Source organism: Ambystoma mexicanum, chromosome 7q, assembly GCF_040938575.1.
Source record: "Ambystoma mexicanum isolate Mex_15411 chromosome 7q, UKY_AmexF1_1, whole genome shotgun sequence".
NCBI lineage: Eukaryota > Metazoa > Chordata > Amphibia > Caudata > Ambystomatidae > Ambystoma > Ambystoma mexicanum.
In genome coordinates this window covers 1,086,871,014-1,086,892,646 of record NC_090941.1, presented here as the reverse complement: position 1 = coordinate 1,086,892,646, position 21,633 = coordinate 1,086,871,014, and the positions used below count along the sequence as shown (strand labels likewise).

Genomic DNA, 21,633 nt, shown 5'->3' with positions numbered 1-21,633 from the left:
CTGGGTGAGTGCTAGTGTGGCGTGAGTTAAATTTACAGGCATCTTCTTTGCAAACTTTTGCCAAACCAATTTGGGGCAGCAGTGGGGTAGAGAGTCAGCCTTAAGCTGATGCCTGCCTAGGCGTGGCTGGGCTGGGGGCCTCAGCTGCTGTTACTGGGCCTGCTTCTTTCCTGGTCTTGTAGGCCGCCAGCCAGAGAAGGTAAGGGCTTCAACCAACATCGCCCTCTGCCTTCCAAAGAGTCGAGGAGACCGCAGCAGGAAAATTGTGTGTGTGTTTATTTCTTCTTTTTTTAGAGGTGCTTTCTATTTTTGTAAGGAACCGACGCCTGGGTGAGTGCTAGTGTGGCGTGAGTTACATTTACAGGCATCTTCTTTGCAAAATTTTGCCAAACCAACTTGGACCAGCACTGGGGTAGAGAGTCAGCCTTCAGCTGATGGCTGCCTGGGCTGGGCTGGGCTGGTCTGGGGGCCTCAGCTGCTGTTACTGGGCATGCTTCTTTCCTGGACTTGTAGGCCACCAGCCGGAGAAGGTAAGGGCCTCAACCAACATCGCCCTCTGCCTTTCAAAGAGTCGAGGAGACCCCAGCAGGAAAATTGTGTGTGTGTTTATTTCTTCTTTTTTAGAGGTGCTTTCTATTTTTGTAAGGAACCGACGCCTGGGTGAGTGCTAGTGTGGCGTGAGTTAAATTTACAGGCATCTTCTTTGCAAACTTTTGCCAAACCAATTTGGGGCAGCAGTGGGGTAGAGAGTCAGCCTTAAGCTGATGCCTGCCTGGGCTGGGCTGGGCTGGGGGCCTCAGCTGCTGTTACTGGGCCTGCTTCTTTCCTGGACTTGTAGGCCGCCAGCCCGAGAAGGTAAGGCCTCAACCAACATCGCCCTCTGCCTTCCAAAGAGTCGAGGAGACCCCAGCAGGAAAATTGTGTGTGTGTTTATTTCCATCTTTCTTTCCGAGTTTTTTTTTAAAGTTTTGTAAGGAACGGATGCTTGGGTGAGTGAGTGCAAGTGTGGCTTGGCCTGAATTTACAGACACTTTCTTTGCAAACATGAGTAGGCAAGTGGGTATTTCAAAAGTGGGTGCATGGAGCCGCTCGTTGCTTTTCCAAGCTGGCAGCTGTGGCTCCTGAGCTTGAGGCAAAAAGAAGGGCAGAAGCACACTGCAGAGGACAGCGTTCAGCCTTGCAAGAGGGCAGTGGACGTCGGAGGAGCCGACACAGCACAAGAGGCTCGGAATCGGCGCACTCTTCGCCTACGGCCATACCACCCTGAATGCGCCCGATCTCGTCCGATCTCGGAAGCTAAGCAGGGTCGGGCCTGGTTAGTACTTGGATGGGAGACCGCCTGGGAATACCAGGTGCTGTAGGCATTTTGCTACTCTGTGCCCGATAGGCGGCGTTCGTCTTCCCCGTCTTGAACTACATTTTTCCTCCATTCCGCTTTTAATTTTAACAAACACGGCGCGTGAAAAAGGCACAGGGGCAGACAGCAGCCCTCGCTCCAATGCAGAGCCCCGTCAGAGGCGGACACGTTGTCGCCAAACTAACTTGGAGCAGCAGGAGACTGAAGCCAGGGCAGCAGCTCGCCGCCTCGGGTGGGTGGATGCAGCCAGAAAGGGCCACTCGTGTCCCTGGCAAAGCACCTCCAGCGTCTCCCCGTTTTCTCTCCAGTGGACGCGCAAGGCCCCCTACAGCTAGGGGAGGCAAGTGGATGGGCCTCATCTGCATATGTGGGCTCTAGAGGAAGAGTGCACCCTGGGAGACAAGGGGACACTTGGAGCGGGAAGTGCTCACGGGGGAGAAGTGCCTACAAGAGGCAGGAAGGGAGGGAGGCCACATCATGCCTCTCCATAGCCAGGCCTCTGGATGATGGGGCAGAAGCGGCCGTCACCCTAAGCTTCCTAGAAGTCCCAGCTGGGCCCCATGCTACCTAATATCTCGCCTGATCGAGCCTGGTCGAGCACTGGTCGAGCCTTCAGCCAAGGGACACAGGAGCCAAGGGGTCTGGCCTCGAGCCTTCAACCGAGGGACCCAGGAGCCCAGGGTCTGGCCTCAGTGCTTCCCAAGTCGGCCTTCAGCTGAAGCCTGCCTGGGCTGGGAGCCTCAGCTGCTGTTCCTGGGTGTGCTTCTTTCCTGCATGTGAAGGCCACCAGCGGCGAAGGTTGCCCTCCGCCTTCCAAGGAGTCGAGGGGATAGAAGCAGGAAAATTGTGTGTGTGTTTATTTCTTCTTTTTTAGAGATTCTTTCTATTTTTGTAAGGAACTGACGCCTGGGTGAGTGCTAGTGTGGCTTGAGGTGAATTTACGGGCAGCTTCTTTGCAAACTTTTGCCAAACCAACTTGGAGCAGCACTGGGGTAGAGAGTCAGCCTTCCGCTGATGCCTGCCTAGGCGTGGCTGGGCTGGGGGCCTCAGCTGCTGTTACTGGGCCTGCTTCTTTCCTGGTCTTGTAGGCCGCCAGCCAGAGAAGGTAAGGGCTTCAACCAACATCGCCCTCTGCCTTCCAAAGAGTCGAGGAGACCGCAGCAGGAAAATTGTGTGTGTGTTTATTTCTTCTTTTTTAGAGGTGCTTTCTATTTTTGTAAGGAACCGACGCCTGGGTGAGTGCTAGTGTGGCGTGAGTTAAATTTACAGGCATCTTCTTTGCAAACTTTTGCCAAACCAATTTGGGGCAGCAGTGGGGTAGAGAGTCAGCCTTAAGCTGATGCCTGCCTAGGCGTGGCTGGGCTGGGGGCCTCAGCTGCTGTTACTGGGCCTGCTTCTTTCCTGGTCTTGTAGGCCGCCAGCCAGAGAAGGTAAGGGCTTCAACCAACATCGCCCTCTGCCTTCCAAAGAGTCGAGGAGACCGCAGCAGGAAAATTGTGTGTGTGTTTATTTCTTCTTTTTTTAGAGGTGCTTTCTATTTTTGTAAGGAACCGACGCCTGGGTGAGTGCTAGTGTGGCGTGAGTTACATTTACAGGCATCTTCTTTGCAAAATTTTGCCAAACCAACTTGGACCAGCACTGGGGTAGAGAGTCAGCCTTCAGCTGATGGCTGCCTGGGCTGGGCTGGGCTGGGCTGGTCTGGGGGCCTCAGCTGCTGTTACTGGGCATGCTTCTTTCCTGGACTTGTAGGCCACCAGCCGGAGAAGGTAAGGGCCTCAACCAACATCGCCCTCTGCCTTTCAAAGAGTCGAGGAGACCCCAGCAGGAAAATTGTGTGTGTGTTTATTTCTTCTTTTTTAGAGGTGCTTTCTATTTTTGTAAGGAACCGACGCCTGGGTGAGTGCTAGTGTGGCGTGAGTTAAATTTACAGGCATCTTCTTTGCAAACTTTTGCCAAACCAATTTGGGGCAGCAGTGGGGTAGAGAGTCAGCCTTAAGCTGATGCCTGCCTGGGCTGGGCTGGGCTGGGGGCCTCAGCTGCTGTTACTGGGCCTGCTTCTTTCCTGGACTTGTAGGCCGCCAGCCCGAGAAGGTAAGGCCTCAACCAACATCGCCCTCTGCCTTCCAAAGAGTCGAGGAGACCCCAGCAGGAAAATTGTGTGTGTGTTTATTTCCATCTTTCTTTCCGAGTTTTTTTTTAAAGTTTTGTAAGGAACGGATGCTTGGGTGAGTGAGTGCAAGTGTGGCTTGGCCTGAATTTACAGACACTTTCTTTGCAAACATGAGTAGGCAAGTGGGTATTTCAAAAGTGGGTGCATGGAGCCGCTCGTTGCTTTTCCAAGCTGGCAGCTGTGGCTCCTGAGCTTGAGGCAAAAAGAAGGGCAGAAGCACACTGCAGAGGACAGCGTTCAGCCTTGCAAGAGGGCAGTGGACGTCGGAGGAGCCGACACAGCACAAGAGGCTCGGAATCGGCGCACTCTTCGCCTACGGCCATACCACCCTGAATGCGCCCGATCTCGTCCGATCTCGGAAGCTAAGCAGGGTCGGGCCTGGTTAGTACTTGGATGGGAGACCGCCTGGGAATACCAGGTGCTGTAGGCATTTTGCTACTCTGTGCCCGATAGGCGGCGTTCGTCTTCCCCGTCTTGAACTACATTTTTCCTCCATTCCGCTTTTAATTTTAACAAACACGGCGCGTGAAAAAGGCACAGGGGCAGACAGCAGCCCTCGCTCCAATGCAGAGCCCCGTCAGAGGCGGACACGTTGTCGCCAAACTAACTTGGAGCAGCAGGAGACTGAAGCCAGGGCAGCAGCTCGCCGCCTCGGGTGGGTGGATGCAGCCAGAAAGGGCCACTCGTGTCCCTGGCAAAGCACCTCCAGCGTCTCCCCGTTTTCTCTCCAGTGGACGCGCAAGGCCCCCTACAGCTAGGGGAGGCAAGTGGATGGGCCTCATCTGCATATGTGGGCTCTAGAGGAAGAGTGCACCCTGGGAGACAAGGGGACACTTGGAGCGGGAAGTGCTCACGGGGGAGAAGTGCCTACAAGAGGCAGGAAGGGAGGGAGGCCACATCATGCCTCTCCATAGCCAGGCCTCTGGATGATGGGGCAGAAGCGGCCGTCACCCTAAGCTTCCTAGAAGTCCCAGCTGGGCCCCATGCTACCTAATATCTCGCCTGATCGAGCCTGGTCGAGCACTGGTCGAGCCTTCAGCCAAGGGACACAGGAGCCAAGGGGTCTGGCCTCGAGCCTTCAACCGAGGGACCCAGGAGCCCAGGGTCTGGCCTCAGTGCTTCCCAAGTCGGCCTTCAGCTGAAGCCTGCCTGGGCTGGGAGCCTCAGCTGCTGTTCCTGGGTGTGCTTCTTTCCTGCATGTGAAGGCCACCAGCGGCGAAGGTTGCCCTCCGCCTTCCAAGGAGTCGAGGGGATAGAAGCAGGAAAATTGTGTGTGTGTTTATTTCTTCTTTTTTAGAGATTCTTTCTATTTTTGTAAGGAACTGACGCCTGGGTGAGTGCTAGTGTGGCTTGAGGTGAATTTACGGGCAGCTTCTTTGCAAACTTTTGCCAAACCAACTTGGAGCAGCACTGGGGTAGAGAGTCAGCCTTCCGCTGATGCCTGCCTAGGCGTGGCTGGGCTGGGGGCCTCAGCTGCTGTTACTGGGCCTGCTTCTTTCCTGGTCTTGTAGGCCGCCAGCCAGAGAAGGTAAGGGCTTCAACCAACATCGCCCTCTGCCTTCCAAAGAGTCGAGGAGACCGCAGCAGGAAAATTGTGTGTGTGTTTATTTCTTCTTTTTTAGAGGTGCTTTCTATTTTTGTAAGGAACCGACGCCTGGGTGAGTGCTAGTGTGGCGTGAGTTAAATTTACAGGCATCTTCTTTGCAAACTTTTGCCAAACCAATTTGGGGCAGCAGTGGGGTAGAGAGTCAGCCTTAAGCTGATGCCTGCCTAGGCGTGGCTGGGCTGGGGGCCTCAGCTGCTGTTACTGGGCCTGCTTCTTTCCTGGTCTTGTAGGCCGCCAGCCAGAGAAGGTAAGGGCTTCAACCAACATCGCCCTCTGCCTTCCAAAGAGTCGAGGAGACCGCAGCAGGAAAATTGTGTGTGTGTTTATTTCTTCTTTTTTTAGAGGTGCTTTCTATTTTTGTAAGGAACCGACGCCTGGGTGAGTGCTAGTGTGGCGTGAGTTACATTTACAGGCATCTTCTTTGCAAAATTTTGCCAAACCAACTTGGACCAGCACTGGGGTAGAGAGTCAGCCTTCAGCTGATGGCTGCCTGGGCTGGGCTGGGCTGGTCTGGGGGCCTCAGCTGCTGTTACTGGGCATGCTTCTTTCCTGGACTTGTAGGCCACCAGCCGGAGAAGGTAAGGGCCTCAACCAACATCGCCCTCTGCCTTTCAAAGAGTCGAGGAGACCCCAGCAGGAAAATTGTGTGTGTGTTTATTTCTTCTTTTTTAGAGGTGCTTTCTATTTTTGTAAGGAACCGACGCCTGGGTGAGTGCTAGTGTGGCGTGAGTTAAATTTACAGGCATCTTCTTTGCAAACTTTTGCCAAACCAATTTGGGGCAGCAGTGGGGTAGAGAGTCAGCCTTAAGCTGATGCCTGCCTGGGCTGGGCTGGGCTGGGGGCCTCAGCTGCTGTTACTGGGCCTGCTTCTTTCCTGGACTTGTAGGCCGCCAGCCCGAGAAGGTAAGGCCTCAACCAACATCGCCCTCTGCCTTCCAAAGAGTCGAGGAGACCCCAGCAGGAAAATTGTGTGTGTGTTTATTTCCATCTTTCTTTCCGAGTTTTTTTTTAAAGTTTTGTAAGGAACGGATGCTTGGGTGAGTGAGTGCAAGTGTGGCTTGGCCTGAATTTACAGACACTTTCTTTGCAAACATGAGTAGGCAAGTGGGTATTTCAAAAGTGGGTGCATGGAGCCGCTCGTTGCTTTTCCAAGCTGGCAGCTGTGGCTCCTGAGCTTGAGGCAAAAAGAAGGGCAGAAGCACACTGCAGAGGACAGCGTTCAGCCTTGCAAGAGGGCAGTGGACGTCGGAGGAGCCGACACAGCACAAGAGGCTCGGAATCGGCGCACTCTTCGCCTACGGCCATACCACCCTGAATGCGCCCGATCTCGTCCGATCTCGGAAGCTAAACAGGGTCGGGCCTGGTTAGTACTTGGATGGGAGACCGCCTGGGAATACCAGGTGCTGTAGGCATTTTGCTACTCTGTGCCCGATAGGCGGCGTTCGTCTTCCCCGTCTTGAACTACATTTTTCCTCCATTCCGCTTTTAATTTTAACAAACACGGCGCGTGAAAAAGGCACAGGGGCAGACAGCAGCCCTCGCTCCAATGCAGAGCCCCGTCAGAGGCGGACACGTTGTCGCCAAACTAACTTGGAGCAGCAGGAGACTGAAGCCAGGGCAGCAGCTCGCCGCCTCGGGTGGGTGGATGCAGCCAGAAAGGGCCACTCGTGTCCCTGGCAAAGCACCTCCAGCGTCTCCCCGTTTTCTCTCCAGTGGACGCGCAAGGCCCCCTACAGCTAGGGGAGGCAAGTGGATGGGCCTCATCTGCATATGTGGGCTCTAGAGGAAGAGTGCACCCTGGGAGACAAGGGGACACTTGGAGCGGGAAGTGCTCACGGGGGAGAAGTGCCTACAAGAGGCAGGAAGGGAGGGAGGCCACATCATGCCTCTCCATAGCCAGGCCTCTGGATGATGGGGCAGAAGCGGCCGTCACCCTAAGCTTCCTAGAAGTCCCAGCTGGGCCCCATGCTACCTAATATCTCGCCTGATCGAGCCTGGTCGAGCACTGGTCGAGCCTTCAGCCAAGGGACACAGGAGCCAAGGGGTCTGGCCTCGAGCCTTCAACCGAGGGACCCAGGAGCCCAGGGTCTGGCCTCAGTGCTTCCCAAGTCGGCCTTCAGCTGAAGCCTGCCTGGGCTGGGAGCCTCAGCTGCTGTTCCTGGGTGTGCTTCTTTCCTGCATGTGAAGGCCACCAGCGGCGAAGGTTGCCCTCCGCCTTCCAAGGAGTCGAGGGGATAGAAGCAGGAAAATTGTGTGTGTGTTTATTTCTTCTTTTTTAGAGATTCTTTCTATTTTTGTAAGGAACTGACGCCTGGGTGAGTGCTAGTGTGGCTTGAGGTGAATTTACGGGCAGCTTCTTTGCAAACTTTTGCCAAACCAACTTGGAGCAGCACTGGGGTAGAGAGTCAGCCTTCCGCTGATGCCTGCCTAGGCGTGGCTGGGCTGGGGGCCTCAGCTGCTGTTACTGGGCCTGCTTCTTTCCTGGTCTTGTAGGCCGCCAGCCAGAGAAGGTAAGGGCTTCAACCAACATCGCCCTCTGCCTTCCAAAGAGTCGAGGAGACCGCAGCAGGAAAATTGTGTGTGTGTTTATTTCTTCTTTTTTAGAGGTGCTTTCTATTTTTGTAAGGAACCGACGCCTGGGTGAGTGCTAGTGTGGCGTGAGTTAAATTTACAGGCATCTTCTTTGCAAACTTTTGCCAAACCAATTTGGGGCAGCAGTGGGGTAGAGAGTCAGCCTTAAGCTGATGCCTGCCTAGGCGTGGCTGGGCTGGGGGCCTCAGCTGCTGTTACTGGGCCTGCTTCTTTCCTGGTCTTGTAGGCCGCCAGCCAGAGAAGGTAAGGGCTTCAACCAACATCGCCCTCTGCCTTCCAAAGAGTCGAGGAGACCGCAGCAGGAAAATTGTGTGTGTGTTTATTTCTTCTTTTTTTAGAGGTGCTTTCTATTTTTGTAAGGAACCGACGCCTGGGTGAGTGCTAGTGTGGCGTGAGTTACATTTACAGGCATCTTCTTTGCAAAATTTTGCCAAACCAACTTGGACCAGCACTGGGGTAGAGAGTCAGCCTTCAGCTGATGGCTGCCTGGGCTGGGCTGGGCTGGTCTGGGGGCCTCAGCTGCTGTTACTGGGCATGCTTCTTTCCTGGACTTGTAGGCCACCAGCCGGAGAAGGTAAGGGCCTCAACCAACATCGCCCTCTGCCTTTCAAAGAGTCGAGGAGACCCCAGCAGGAAAATTGTGTGTGTGTTTATTTCTTCTTTTTTAGAGGTGCTTTCTATTTTTGTAAGGAACCGACGCCTGGGTGAGTGCTAGTGTGGCGTGAGTTAAATTTACAGGCATCTTCTTTGCAAACTTTTGCCAAACCAATTTGGGGCAGCAGTGGGGTAGAGAGTCAGCCTTAAGCTGATGCCTGCCTGGGCTGGGCTGGGCTGGGGGCCTCAGCTGCTGTTACTGGGCCTGCTTCTTTCCTGGACTTGTAGGCCGCCAGCCCGAGAAGGTAAGGCCTCAACCAACATCGCCCTCTGCCTTCCAAAGAGTCGAGGAGACCCCAGCAGGAAAATTGTGTGTGTGTTTATTTCCATCTTTCTTTCCGAGTTTTTTTTTAAAGTTTTGTAAGGAACGGATGCTTGGGTGAGTGAGTGCAAGTGTGGCTTGGCCTGAATTTACAGACACTTTCTTTGCAAACATGAGTAGGCAAGTGGGTATTTCAAAAGTGGGTGCATGGAGCCGCTCGTTGCTTTTCCAAGCTGGCAGCTGTGGCTCCTGAGCTTGAGGCAAAAAGAAGGGCAGAAGCACACTGCAGAGGACAGCGTTCAGCCTTGCAAGAGGGCAGTGGACGTCGGAGGAGCCGACACAGCACAAGAGGCTCGGAATCGGCGCACTCTTCGCCTACGGCCATACCACCCTGAATGCGCCCGATCTCGTCCGATCTCGGAAGCTAAGCAGGGTCGGGCCTGGTTAGTACTTGGATGGGAGACCGCCTGGGAATACCAGGTGCTGTAGGCATTTTGCTACTCTGTGCCCGATAGGCGGCGTTCGTCTTCCCCGTCTTGAACTACATTTTTCCTCCATTCCGCTTTTAATTTTAACAAACACGGCGCGTGAAAAAGGCACAGGGGCAGACAGCAGCCCTCGCTCCAATGCAGAGCCCCGTCAGAGGCGGACACGTTGTCGCCAAACTAACTTGGAGCAGCAGGAGACTGAAGCCAGGGCAGCAGCTCGCCGCCTCGGGTGGGTGGATGCAGCCAGAAAGGGCCACTCGTGTCCCTGGCAAAGCACCTCCAGCGTCTCCCCGTTTTCTCTCCAGTGGACGCGCAAGGCCCCCTACAGCTAGGGGAGGCAAGTGGATGGGCCTCATCTGCATATGTGGGCTCTAGAGGAAGAGTGCACCCTGGGAGACAAGGGGACACTTGGAGCGGGAAGTGCTCACGGGGGAGAAGTGCCTACAAGAGGCAGGAAGGGAGGGAGGCCACATCATGCCTCTCCATAGCCAGGCCTCTGGATGATGGGGCAGAAGCGGCCGTCACCCTAAGCTTCCTAGAAGTCCCAGCTGGGCCCCATGCTACCTAATATCTCGCCTGATCGAGCCTGGTCGAGCACTGGTCGAGCCTTCAGCCAAGGGACACAGGAGCCAAGGGGTCTGGCCTCGAGCCTTCAACCGAGGGACCCAGGAGCCCAGGGTCTGGCCTCAGTGCTTCCCAAGTCGGCCTTCAGCTGAAGCCTGCCTGGGCTGGGAGCCTCAGCTGCTGTTCCTGGGTGTGCTTCTTTCCTGCATGTGAAGGCCACCAGCGGCGAAGGTTGCCCTCCGCCTTCCAAGGAGTCGAGGGGATAGAAGCAGGAAAATTGTGTGTGTGTTTATTTCTTCTTTTTTAGAGATTCTTTCTATTTTTGTAAGGAACTGACGCCTGGGTGAGTGCTAGTGTGGCTTGAGGTGAATTTACGGGCAGCTTCTTTGCAAACTTTTGCCAAACCAACTTGGAGCAGCACTGGGGTAGAGAGTCAGCCTTCCGCTGATGCCTGCCTAGGCGTGGCTGGGCTGGGGGCCTCAGCTGCTGTTACTGGGCCTGCTTCTTTCCTGGTCTTGTAGGCCGCCAGCCAGAGAAGGTAAGGGCTTCAACCAACATCGCCCTCTGCCTTCCAAAGAGTCGAGGAGACCGCAGCAGGAAAATTGTGTGTGTGTTTATTTCTTCTTTTTTAGAGGTGCTTTCTATTTTTGTAAGGAACCGACGCCTGGGTGAGTGCTAGTGTGGCGTGAGTTAAATTTACAGGCATCTTCTTTGCAAACTTTTGCCAAACCAATTTGGGGCAGCAGTGGGGTAGAGAGTCAGCCTTAAGCTGATGCCTGCCTAGGCGTGGCTGGGCTGGGGGCCTCAGCTGCTGTTACTGGGCCTGCTTCTTTCCTGGTCTTGTAGGCCGCCAGCCAGAGAAGGTAAGGGCTTCAACCAACATCGCCCTCTGCCTTCCAAAGAGTCGAGGAGACCGCAGCAGGAAAATTGTGTGTGTGTTTATTTCTTCTTTTTTTAGAGGTGCTTTCTATTTTTTTAAGGAACCGACGCCTGGGCGAGTGCTAGTGTGGCGTGAGTTACATTTACAGGCATCTTCCTTGCAAAATTTTGCCAAACCAACTTGGACCAGCACTGGGGTAGAGAGTCAGCCTTCAGCTGATGGCTGCCTGGGCTGGGCTGGGCTGGTCTGGGGGCCTCAGCTGCTGTTACTGGGCATGCTTCTTTCCTGGACTTGTAGGCCACCAGCCGGAGAAGGTAAGGGCCTCAACCAACATCGCCCTCTGCCTTTCAAAGAGTCGAGGAGACCCCAGCAGGAAAATTGTGTGTGTGTTTATTTCTTCTTTTTTAGAGGTGCTTTCTATTTTTGTAAGGAACCGACGCCTGGGTGAGTGCTAGTGTGGCGTGAGTTAAATTTACAGGCATCTTCTTTGCAAACTTTTGCCAAACCAATTTGGGGCAGCAGTGGGGTAGAGAGTCAGCCTTAAGCTGATGCCTGCCTGGGCTGGGCTGGGCTGGGGGCCTCAGCTGCTGTTACTGGGCCTGCTTCTTTCCTGGACTTGTAGGCCGCCAGCCCGAGAAGGTAAGGCCTCAACCAACATCGCCCTCTGCCTTCCAAAGAGTCGAGGAGACCCCAGCAGGAAAATTGTGTGTGTGTTTATTTCCATCTTTCTTTCCGAGTTTTTTTTTAAAGTTTTGTAAGGAACGGATGCTTGGGTGAGTGAGTGCAAGTGTGGCTTGGCCTGAATTTACAGACACTTTCTTTGCAAACATGAGTAGGCAAGTGGGTATTTCAAAAGTGGGTGCATGGAGCCGCTCGTTGCTTTTCCAAGCTGGCAGCTGTGGCTCCTGAGCTTGAGGCAAAAAGAAGGGCAGAAGCACACTGCAGAGGACAGCGTTCAGCCTTGCAAGAGGGCAGTGGACGTCGGAGGAGCCGACACAGCACAAGAGGCTCGGAATCGGCGCACTCTTCGCCTACGGCCATACCACCCTGAATGCGCCCGATCTCGTCCGATCTCGGAAGCTAAGCAGGGTCGGGCCTGGTTAGTACTTGGATGGGAGACCGCCTGGGAATACCAGGTGCTGTAGGCATTTTGCTACTCTGTGCCCGATAGGCGGCGTTCGTCTTCCCCGTCTTGAACTACATTTTTCCTCCATTCCGCTTTTAATTTTAACAAACACGGCGCGTGAAAAAGGCACAGGGGCAGACAGCAGCCCTCGCTCCAATGCAGAGCCCCGTCAGAGGCGGACACGTTGTCGCCAAACTAACTTGGAGCAGCAGGAGACTGAAGCCAGGGCAGCAGCTCGCCGCCTCGGGTGGGTGGATGCAGCCAGAAAGGGCCACTCGTGTCCCTGGCAAAGCACCTCCAGCGTCTCCCCGTTTTCTCTCCAGTGGACGCGCAAGGCCCCCTACAGCTAGGGGAGGCAAGTGGATGGGCCTCATCTGCATATGTGGGCTCTAGAGGAAGAGTGCACCCTGGGAGACAAGGGGACACTTGGAGCGGGAAGTGCTCACGGGGGAGAAGTGCCTACAAGAGGCAGGAAGGGAGGGAGGCCACATCATGCCTCTCCATAGCCAGGCCTCTGGATGATGGGGCAGAAGCGGCCGTCACCCTAAGCTTCCTAGAAGTCCCAGCTGGGCCCCATGCTACCTAATATCTCGCCTGATCGAGCCTGGTCGAGCACTGGTCGAGCCTTCAGCCAAGGGACACAGGAGCCAAGGGGTCTGGCCTCGAGCCTTCAACCGAGGGACCCAGGAGCCCAGGGTCTGGCCTCAGTGCTTCCCAAGTCGGCCTTCAGCTGAAGCCTGCCTGGGCTGGGAGCCTCAGCTGCTGTTCCTGGGTGTGCTTCTTTCCTGCATGTGAAGGCCACCAGCGGCGAAGGTTGCCCTCCGCCTTCCAAGGAGTCGAGGGGATAGAAGCAGGAAAATTGTGTGTGTGTTTATTTCTTCTTTTTTAGAGATTCTTTCTATTTTTGTAAGGAACTGACGCCTGGGTGAGTGCTAGTGTGGCTTGAGGTGAATTTACGGGCAGCTTCTTTGCAAACTTTTGCCAAACCAACTTGGAGCAGCACTGGGGTAGAGAGTCAGCCTTCCGCTGATGCCTGCCTAGGCGTGGCTGGGCTGGGGGCCTCAGCTGCTGTTACTGGGCCTGCTTCTTTCCTGGTCTTGTAGGCCGCCAGCCAGAGAAGGTAAGGGCTTCAACCAACATCGCCCTCTGCCTTCCAAAGAGTCGAGGAGACCGCAGCAGGAAAATTGTGTGTGTGTTTATTTCTTCTTTTTTAGAGGTGCTTTCTATTTTTGTAAGGAACCGACGCCTGGGTGAGTGCTAGTGTGGCGTGAGTTAAATTTACAGGCATCTTCTTTGCAAACTTTTGCCAAACCAATTTGGGGCAGCAGTGGGGTAGAGAGTCAGCCTTAAGCTGATGCCTGCCTAGGCGTGGCTGGGCTGGGGGCCTCAGCTGCTGTTACTGGGCCTGCTTCTTTCCTGGTCTTGTAGGCCGCCAGCCAGAGAAGGTAAGGGCTTCAACCAACATCGCCCTCTGCCTTCCAAAGAGTCGAGGAGACCGCAGCAGGAAAATTGTGTGTGTGTTTATTTCTTCTTTTTTTAGAGGTGCTTTCTATTTTTGTAAGGAACCGACGCCTGGGTGAGTGCTAGTGTGGCGTGAGTTACATTTACAGGCATCTTCTTTGCAAAATTTTGCCAAACCAACTTGGACCAGCACTGGGGTAGAGAGTCAGCCTTCAGCTGATGGCTGCCTGGGCTGGGCTGGGCTGGTCTGGGGGCCTCAGCTGCTGTTACTGGGCATGCTTCTTTCCTGGACTTGTAGGCCACCAGCCGGAGAAGGTAAGGGCCTCAACCAACATCGCCCTCTGCCTTTCAAAGAGTCGAGGAGACCCCAGCAGGAAAATTGTGTGTGTGTTTATTTCTTCTTTTTTAGAGGTGCTTTCTATTTTTGTAAGGAACCGACGCCTGGGTGAGTGCTAGTGTGGCGTGAGTTAAATTTACAGGCATCTTCTTTGCAAACTTTTGCCAAACCAATTTGGGGCAGCAGTGGGGTAGAGAGTCAGCCTTAAGCTGATGCCTGCCTGGGCTGGGCTGGGCTGGGGGCCTCAGCTGCTGTTACTGGGCCTGCTTCTTTCCTGGACTTGTAGGCCGCCAGCCCGAGAAGGTAAGGCCTCAACCAACATCGCCCTCTGCCTTCCAAAGAGTCGAGGAGACCCCAGCAGGAAAATTGTGTGTGTGTTTATTTCCATCTTTCTTTCCGAGTTTTTTTTTAAAGTTTTGTAAGGAACGGATGCTTGGGTGAGTGAGTGCAAGTGTGGCTTGGCCTGAATTTACAGACACTTTCTTTGCAAACATGAGTAGGCAAGTGGGTATTTCAAAAGTGGGTGCATGGAGCCGCTCGTTGCTTTTCCAAGCTGGCAGCTGTGGCTCCTGAGCTTGAGGCAAAAAGAAGGGCAGAAGCACACTGCAGAGGACAGCGTTCAGCCTTGCAAGAGGGCAGTGGACGTCGGAGGAGCCGACACAGCACAAGAGGCTCGGAATCGGCGCACTCTTCGCCTACGGCCATACCACCCTGAATGCGCCCGATCTCGTCCGATCTCGGAAGCTAAGCAGGGTCGGGCCTGGTTAGTACTTGGATGGGAGACCACCTGGGAATACCAGGTGCTGTAGGCATTTTGCTACTCTGTGCCCGATAGGCGGCGTTCGTCTTCCCCGTCTTGAACTACATTTTTCCTCCATTCCGCTTTTAATTTTAACAAACACGGCGCGTGAAAAAGGCACAGGGGCAGACAGCAGCCCTCGCTCCAATGCAGAGCCCCGTCAGAGGCGGACACGTTGTCGCCAAACTAACTTGGAGCAGCAGGAGACTGAAGCCAGGGCAGCAGCTCGCCGCCTCGGGTGGGTGGATGCAGCCAGAAAGGGCCACTCGTGTCCCTGGCAAAGCACCTCCAGCGTCTCCCCGTTTTCTCTCCAGTGGACGCGCAAGGCCCCCTACAGCTAGGGGAGGCAAGTGGATGGGCCTCATCTGCATATGTGGGCTCTAGAGGAAGAGTGCACCCTGGGAGACAAGGGGACACTTGGAGCGGGAAGTGCTCACGGGGGAGAAGTGCCTACAAGAGGCAGGAAGGGAGGGAGGCCACATCATGCCTCTCCATAGCCAGGCCTCTGGATGATGGGGCAGAAGCGGCCGTCACCCTAAGCTTCCTAGAAGTCCCAGCTGGGCCCCATGCTACCTAATATCTCGCCTGATCGAGCCTGGTCGAGCACTGGTCGAGCCTTCAGCCAAGGGACACAGGAGCCAAGGGGTCTGGCCTCGAGCCTTCAACCGAGGGACCCAGGAGCCCAGGGTCTGGCCTCAGTGCTTCCCAAGTCGGCCTTCAGCTGAAGCCTGCCTGGGCTGGGAGCCTCAGCTGCTGTTCCTGGGTGTGCTTCTTTCCTGCATGTGAAGGCCACCAGCGGCGAAGGTTGCCCTCCGCCTTCCAAGGAGTCGAGGGGATAGAAGCAGGAAAATTGTGTGTGTGTTTATTTCTTCTTTTTTAGAGATTCTTTCTATTTTTGTAAGGAACTGACGCCTGGGTGAGTGCTAGTGTGGCTTGAGGTGAATTTACGGGCAGCTTCTTTGCAAACTTTTGCCAAACCAACTTGGAGCAGCACTGGGGTAGAGAGTCAGCCTTCCGCTGATGCCTGCCTAGGCGTGGCTGGGCTGGGGGCCTCAGCTGCTGTTACTGGGCCTGCTTCTTTCCTGGTCTTGTAGGCCGCCAGCCAGAGAAGGTAAGGGCTTCAACCAACATCGCCCTCTGCCTTCCAAAGAGTCGAGGAGACCGCAGCAGGAAAATTGTGTGTGTGTTTATTTCTTCTTTTTTAGAGGTGCTTTCTATTTTTGTAAGGAACCGACGCCTGGGTGAGTGCTAGTGTGGCGTGAGTTAAATTTACAGGCATCTTCTTTGCAAACTTTTGCCAAACCAATTTGGGGCAGCAGTGGGGTAGAGAGTCAGCCTTAAGCTGATGCCTGCCTAGGCGTGGCTGGGCTGGGGGCCTCAGCTGCTGTTACTGGGCCTGCTTCTTTCCTGGTCTTGTAGGCCGCCAGCCAGAGAAGGTAAGGGCTTCAACCAACATCGCCCTCTGCCTTCCAAAGAGTCGAGGAGACCGCAGCAGGAAAATTGTGTGTGTGTTTATTTCTTCTTTTTTTAGAGGTGCTTTCTATTTTTGTAAGGAACCGACGCCTGGGTGAGTGCTAGTGTGGCGTGAGTTACATTTACAGGCATCTTCTTTGCAAAATTTTGCCAAACCAACTTGGACCAGCACTGGGGTAGAGAGTCAGCCTTCAGCTGATGGCTGCCTGGGCTGGGCTGGGCTGGTCTGGGGGCCTCAGCTGCTGTTACTGGGCATGCTTCTTTCCTGGACTTGTAGGCCACCAGCCGGAGAAGGTAAGGGCCTCAACCAACATCGCCCTCTGCCTTTCAAAGAGTCGAGGAGACCCCAGCAGGAAAATTGTGTGTGTGTTTATTTCTTCTTTTTTAGAGGTGCTTTCTATTTTTGTAAGGAACCGACGCCTGGGTGAGTGCTAGTGTGGCGTGAGTTAAATTTACAGGCATCTTCTTTGCAAACTTTTGCCAAACCAATTTGGGGCAGCAGTGGGGTAGAGAGTCAGCCTTAAGCTGATGCCTGCCTGGGCTGGGCTGGGCTGGGGGCCTCAGCTGCTGTTACTGGGCCTGCTTCTTTCCTGGACTTGTAGGCCGCCAGCCCGAGAAGGTAAGGCCTCAACCAACATCGCCCTCTGCCTTCCAAAGAGTCGAGGAGACCCCAGCAGGAAAATTGTGTGTGTGTTTATTTCCATCTTTCTTTCCGAGTTTTTTTTTAAAGTTTTGTAAGGAACGGATGCTTGGGTGAGTGAGTGCAAGTGTGGCTTGGCCTGAATTTACAGACACTTTCTTTGCAAACATGAGTAGGCAAGTGGGTATTTCAAAAGTGGGTGCATGGAGCCGCTCGTTGCTTTTCCAAGCTGGCAGCTGTGGCTCCTGAGCTTGAGGCAAAAAGAAGGGCAGAAGCACACTGCAGAGGACAGCGTTCAGCCTTGCAAGAGGGCAGTGGACGTCGGAGGAGCCGACACAGCACAAGAGGCTCGGAATCGGCGCACTCTTCGCCTACGGCCATACCACCCTGAATGCGCCCGATCTCGTCCGATCTCGGAAGCTAAGCAGGGTCGGGCCTGGTTAGTACTTGGATGGGAGACCGCCTGGGAATACCAGGTGCTGTAGGCATTTTGCTACTCTGTGCCCGATAGGCGGCGTTCGTCTTCCCCGTCTTGAACTACATTTTTCCTCCATTCCGCTTTTAATTTTAACAAACACGGCGCGTGAAAAAGGCACAGGGGCAGACAGCAGCCCTCGCTCCAATGCAGAGCCCCGTCAGAGGCGGACACGTTGTCGCCAAACTAACTTGGAGCAGCAGGAGACTGAAGCCAGGGCAGCAGCTCGCCGCCTCGGGTGGGTGGATGCAGCCAGAAAGGGCCACTCGTGTCCCTGGCAAAGCACCTCCAGCGTCTCCCCGTTTTCTCTCCAGTGGACGCGCAAGGCCCCCTACAGCTAGGGGAGGCAAGTGGATGGGCCTCATCTGCATATGTGGGCTCTAGAGGAAGAGTGCACCCTGGGAGACAAGGGGACACTTGGAGCGGGAAGTGCTCACGGGGGAGAAGTGCCTACAAGAGGCAGGAAGGGAGGGAGGCCACATCATGCCTCTCCATAGCCAGGCCTCTGGATGATGGGGCAGAAGCGGCCGTCACCCTAAGCTTCCTAGAAGTCCCAGCTGGGCCCCATGCTACCTAATATCTCGCCTGATCGAGCCTGGTCGAGCACTGGTCGAGCCTTCAGCCAAGGGACACAGGAGCCAAGGGGTCTGGCCTCGAGCCTTCAACCGAGGGACCCAGGAGCCCAGGGTCTGGCCTCAGTGCTTCCCAAGTCGGCCTTCAGCTGAAGCCTGCCTGGGCTGGGAGCCTCAGCTGCTGTTCCTGGGTGTGCTTCTTTCCTGCATGTGAAGGCCACCAGCGGCGAAGGTTGCCCTCCGCCTTCCAAGGAGTCGAGGGGATAGAAGCAGGAAAATTGTGTGTGTGTTTATTTCTTCTTTTTTAGAGATTCTTTCTATTTTTGTAAGGAACTGACGCCTGGGTGAGTGCTAGTGTGGCTTGAGGTGAATTTACGGGCAGCTTCTTTGCAAACTTTTGCCAAACCAACTTGGAGCAGCACTGGGGTAGAGAGTCAGCCTTCCGCTGATGCCTGCCTAGGCGTGGCTGGGCTGGGGGCCTCAGCTGCTGTTACTGGGCCTGCTTCTTTCCTGGTCTTGTAGGCCGCCAGCCAGAGAAGGTAAGGGCTTCAACCAACATCGCCCTCTGCCTTCCAAAGAGTCGAGGAGACCGCAGCAGGAAAATTGTGTGTGTGTTTATTTCTTCTTTTTTAGAGGTGCTTTCTATTTTTGTAAGGAACCGACGCCTGGGTGAGTGCTAGTGTGGCGTGAGTTAAATTTACAGGCATCTTCTTTGCAAACTTTTGCCAAACCAATTTGGGGCAGCAGTGGGGTAGAGAGTCAGCCTTAAGCTGATGCCTGCCTAGGCGTGGCTGGGCTGGGGGCCTCAGCTGCTGTTACTGGGCCTGCTTCTTTCCTGGTCTTGTAGGCCGCCAGCCAGAGAAGGTAAGGGCTTCAACCAACATCGCCCTCTGCCTTCCAAAGAGTCGAGGAGACCGCAGCAGGAAAATTGTGTGTGTGTTTATTTCTTCTTTTTTTAGAGGTGCTTTCTATTTTTTTAAGGAACCGACGCCTGGGCGAGTGCTAGTGTGGCGTGAGTTACATTTACAGGCATCTTCCTTGCAAAATTTTGCCAAACCAACTTGGACCAGCACTGGGGTAGAGAGTCAGCCTTCAGCTGATGGCTGCCTGGGCTGGGCTGGGCTGGTCTGGGGGCCTCAGCTGCTGTTACTGGGCATGCTTCTTTCCTGGACTTGTAGGCCACCAGCCGGAGAAGGTAAGGGCCTCAACCAACATCGCCCTCTGCCTTTCAAAGAGTCGAGGAGACCCCAGCAGGAAAATTGTGTGTGTGTTTATTTCTTCTTTTTTAGAGGTGCTTTCTATTTTTGTAAGGAACCGACGCCTGGGTGAGTGCTAGTGTGGCGTGAGTTAAATTTACAGGCATCTTCTTTGCAAACTTTTGCCAAACCAATTTGGGGCAGCAGTGGGGTAGAGAGTCAGCCTTAAGCTGATGCCTGCCTGGGCTGGGCTGGGCTGGGGGCCTCAGCTGCTGTTACTGGGCCTGCTTCTTTCCTGGACTTGTAGGCCGCCAGCCCGAGAAGGTAAGGCCTCAACCAACATCGCCCTCTGCCTTCCAAAGAGTCGAGGAGACCCCAGCAGGAAAATTGTGTGTGTGTTTATTTCCATCTTTCTTTCCGAGTTTTTTTTTAAAGTTTTGTAAGGAACGGATGCTTGGGTGAGTGAGTGCAAGTGTGGCTTGGCCTGAATTTACAGACACTTTCTTTGCAAACATGAGTAGGCAAGTGGGTATTTCAAAAGTGGGTGCATGGAGCCGCTCGTTGCTTTTCCAAGCTGGCAGCTGTGGCTCCTGAGCTTGAGGCAAAAAGAAGGGCAGAAGCACACTGCAGAGGACAGCGTTCAGCCTTGCAAGAGGGCAGTGGACGTCGGAGGAGCCGACACAGCACAAGAGGCTCGGAATCGGCGCACTCTTCGCCTACGGCCATACCACCCTGAATGCGCCCGATCTCGTCCGATCTCGGAAGCTAAGCAGGGTCGGGCCTGGTTAGTACTTGGATGGGAGACCGCCTGGGAATACCAGGTGCTGTAGGCATTTTGCTACTCTGTGCCCGATAGGCGGCGTTCGTCTTCCCCGTCTTGAACTACATTTTTCCTCCATTCCGCTTTTAATTTTAACAAACACGGCGCGTGAAAAAGGCACAGGGGCAGACAGCAGCCCTCGCTCCAATGCAGAGCCCCGTCAGAGGCGGACACGTTGTCGCCAAACTAACTTGGAGCAGCAGGAGACTGAAGCCAGGGCAGCAGCTCGCCGCCTCGGGTGGGTGGATGCAGCCAGAAAGGGCCACTCGTGTCCCTGGCAAAGCACCTCCAGCGTCTCCCCGTTTTCTCTCCAGTGGACGCGCAAGGCCCCCTACAGCTAGGGGAGGCAAGTGGATGGGCCTCATCTGCATATGTGGGCTCTAGAGGAAGAGTGCACCCTGGGAGACAAGGGGACACTTGGAGCGGGAAGTGCTCACGGGGGAGAAGTGCCTACAAGAGGCAGGAAGGGAGGGAGGCCACATCATGCCTCTCCATAGCCAGGCCTCTGGATGATGGGGCAGAAGCGGCCGTCACCCTAAGCTTCCTAGAAGTCCCAGCTGGGCCCCATGCTACCTAATATCTCGCCTGATCGAGCCTGGTCGAGCACTGGTCGAGCCTTCAGCCAAGGGACACAGGAGCCAAGGGGTCTGGCCTCGAGCCTTCAACCGAGGGACCCAGGAGCCCAGGGTCTGGCCTCAGTGCTTCCCAAGTCGGCCTTCAGCTGAAGCCTGCCTGGGCTGGGAGCCTCAGCTGCTGTTCCTGGGTGTGCTTCTTTCCTGCATGTGAAGGCCACCAGCGGCGAAGGTTGCCCTCCGCCTTCCAAGGAGTCGAGGGGATAGAAGCAGGAAAATTGTGTGTGTGTTTATTTCTTCTTTTTTAGAGATTCTTTCTATTTTTGTAAGGAACTGACGCCTGGGTGAGTGCTAGTGTGGCTTGAGGTGAATTTACGGGCAGCTTCTTTGCAAACTTTTGCCAAACCAACTTGGAGCAGCACTGGGGTAGAGAATCAGCCTTCCGCTGATGCCTGCCTAGGCGTGGCTGGGCTGGGGGCCTCAGCTGCTGTTACTGGGCCTGCTTCTTTCCTGGTCTTGTAGGCCGCCAGCCAGAGAAGGTAAGGGCTTCAACCAACATCGCCCTCTGCCTTCCAAAGAGTCGAGGAGACCGCAGCAGGAAAATTGTGTGTGTGTTTATTTCTTCTTTTTTAGAGGTGCTTTCTATTTTTGTAAGGAACCGACGCCTGGGTGAGTGCTAGTGTGGCGTGAGTTAAATTTACAGGCATCTTCTTTGCAAACTTTTGCCAAACCAATTTGGGGCAGCAGTGGGGTAGAGAGTCAGCCTTAAGCTGATGCCTGCCTAGGCGTGGCTGGGCTGGGGGCCTCAGCTGCTGTTACTGGGCCTGCTTCTTTCCTGGTCTTGTAGGCCGCCAGCCAGAGAAGGTAAGGGCTTCAACCAACATCGCCCTCTGCCTTCCAAAGAGTCGAGGAGACCGCAGCAGGAAAATTGTGTGTGTGTTTATTTCTTCTTTTTTTAGAGGTGCTTTCTATTTTTGTAAGGAACCGACGCCTGGGTGAGTGCTAGTGTGGCGTGAGTTACATTTACAGGCATCTTCTTTGCAAAATTTTGCCAAACCAACTTGGACCAGCACTGGGGTAGAGAGTCAGCCTTCAGCTGATGGCTGCCTGGGCTGGGCTGGGCTGGTCTGGGGGCCTCAGCTGCTGTTACTGGGCATGCTTCTTTCCTGGACTTGTAGGCCACCAGCCGGAGAAGGTAAGGGCCTCAACCAACATCGCCCTCTGCCTTTCAAAGAGTCGAGGAGACCCCAGCAGGAAAATTGTGTGTGTGTTTATTTCTTCTTTTTTAGAGGTGCTTTCTATTTTTGTAAGGAACCGACGCCTGGGTGAGTGCTAGTGTGGCGTGAGTTAAATTTACAGGCATCTTCTTTGCAAACTTTTGCCAAACCAATTTGGGGCAGCAGTGGGGTAGAGAGTCAGCCTTAAGCTGATGCCTGCCTGGGCTGGGCTGGGCTGGGGGCCTCAGCTGCTGTTACTGGGCCTGCTTCTTTCCTGGACTTGTAGGCCGCCAGCCCGAGAAGGTAAGGCCTCAACCAACATCGCCCTCTGCCTTCCAAAGAGTCGAGGAGACCCCAGCAGGAAAATTGTGT

General features: G+C 54.6%; 8 non-coding genes across 8 annotated transcripts; all 8 read left to right on the top strand.

Moving 5' to 3' along the window:
- Positions 1–1,245: 1,245 nt before the first annotated feature.
- LOC138529334 (5S ribosomal RNA) lies at positions 1,246–1,364 on the top strand. The gene has a single exon (XR_011284671.1). It is a non-coding gene; the product is annotated as a 5S ribosomal RNA (ribosomal RNA).
- Positions 1,365–3,838: 2,474 nt separating this feature from the next.
- On the top strand, positions 3,839–3,957 carry LOC138529322 (5S ribosomal RNA). Its single transcript, XR_011284659.1, has one exon. It is a non-coding gene; the product is annotated as a 5S ribosomal RNA (ribosomal RNA).
- A 2,469-nt stretch (positions 3,958–6,426) lies between these two features.
- LOC138529092 (5S ribosomal RNA) lies at positions 6,427–6,545 on the top strand. The gene has a single exon (XR_011284443.1). It is a non-coding gene; the product is annotated as a 5S ribosomal RNA (ribosomal RNA).
- Positions 6,546–9,014: 2,469 nt separating this feature from the next.
- LOC138529310 (5S ribosomal RNA) lies at positions 9,015–9,133 on the top strand. Its single transcript, XR_011284648.1, has one exon. It is a non-coding gene; the product is annotated as a 5S ribosomal RNA (ribosomal RNA).
- Positions 9,134–11,602: 2,469 nt separating this feature from the next.
- Positions 11,603–11,721, top strand: LOC138529299 (5S ribosomal RNA). The gene has a single exon (XR_011284637.1). It is a non-coding gene; the product is annotated as a 5S ribosomal RNA (ribosomal RNA).
- Positions 11,722–14,190: 2,469 nt separating this feature from the next.
- On the top strand, positions 14,191–14,309 carry LOC138528876 (5S ribosomal RNA). The gene has a single exon (XR_011284275.1). It is a non-coding gene; the product is annotated as a 5S ribosomal RNA (ribosomal RNA).
- Positions 14,310–16,778: 2,469 nt separating this feature from the next.
- LOC138529288 (5S ribosomal RNA) lies at positions 16,779–16,897 on the top strand. The gene has a single exon (XR_011284626.1). It is a non-coding gene; the product is annotated as a 5S ribosomal RNA (ribosomal RNA).
- A 2,469-nt stretch (positions 16,898–19,366) lies between these two features.
- On the top strand, positions 19,367–19,485 carry LOC138529276 (5S ribosomal RNA). The gene has a single exon (XR_011284614.1). It is a non-coding gene; the product is annotated as a 5S ribosomal RNA (ribosomal RNA).
- The last annotated feature ends 2,148 nt before the right edge of the window (positions 19,486–21,633 follow it).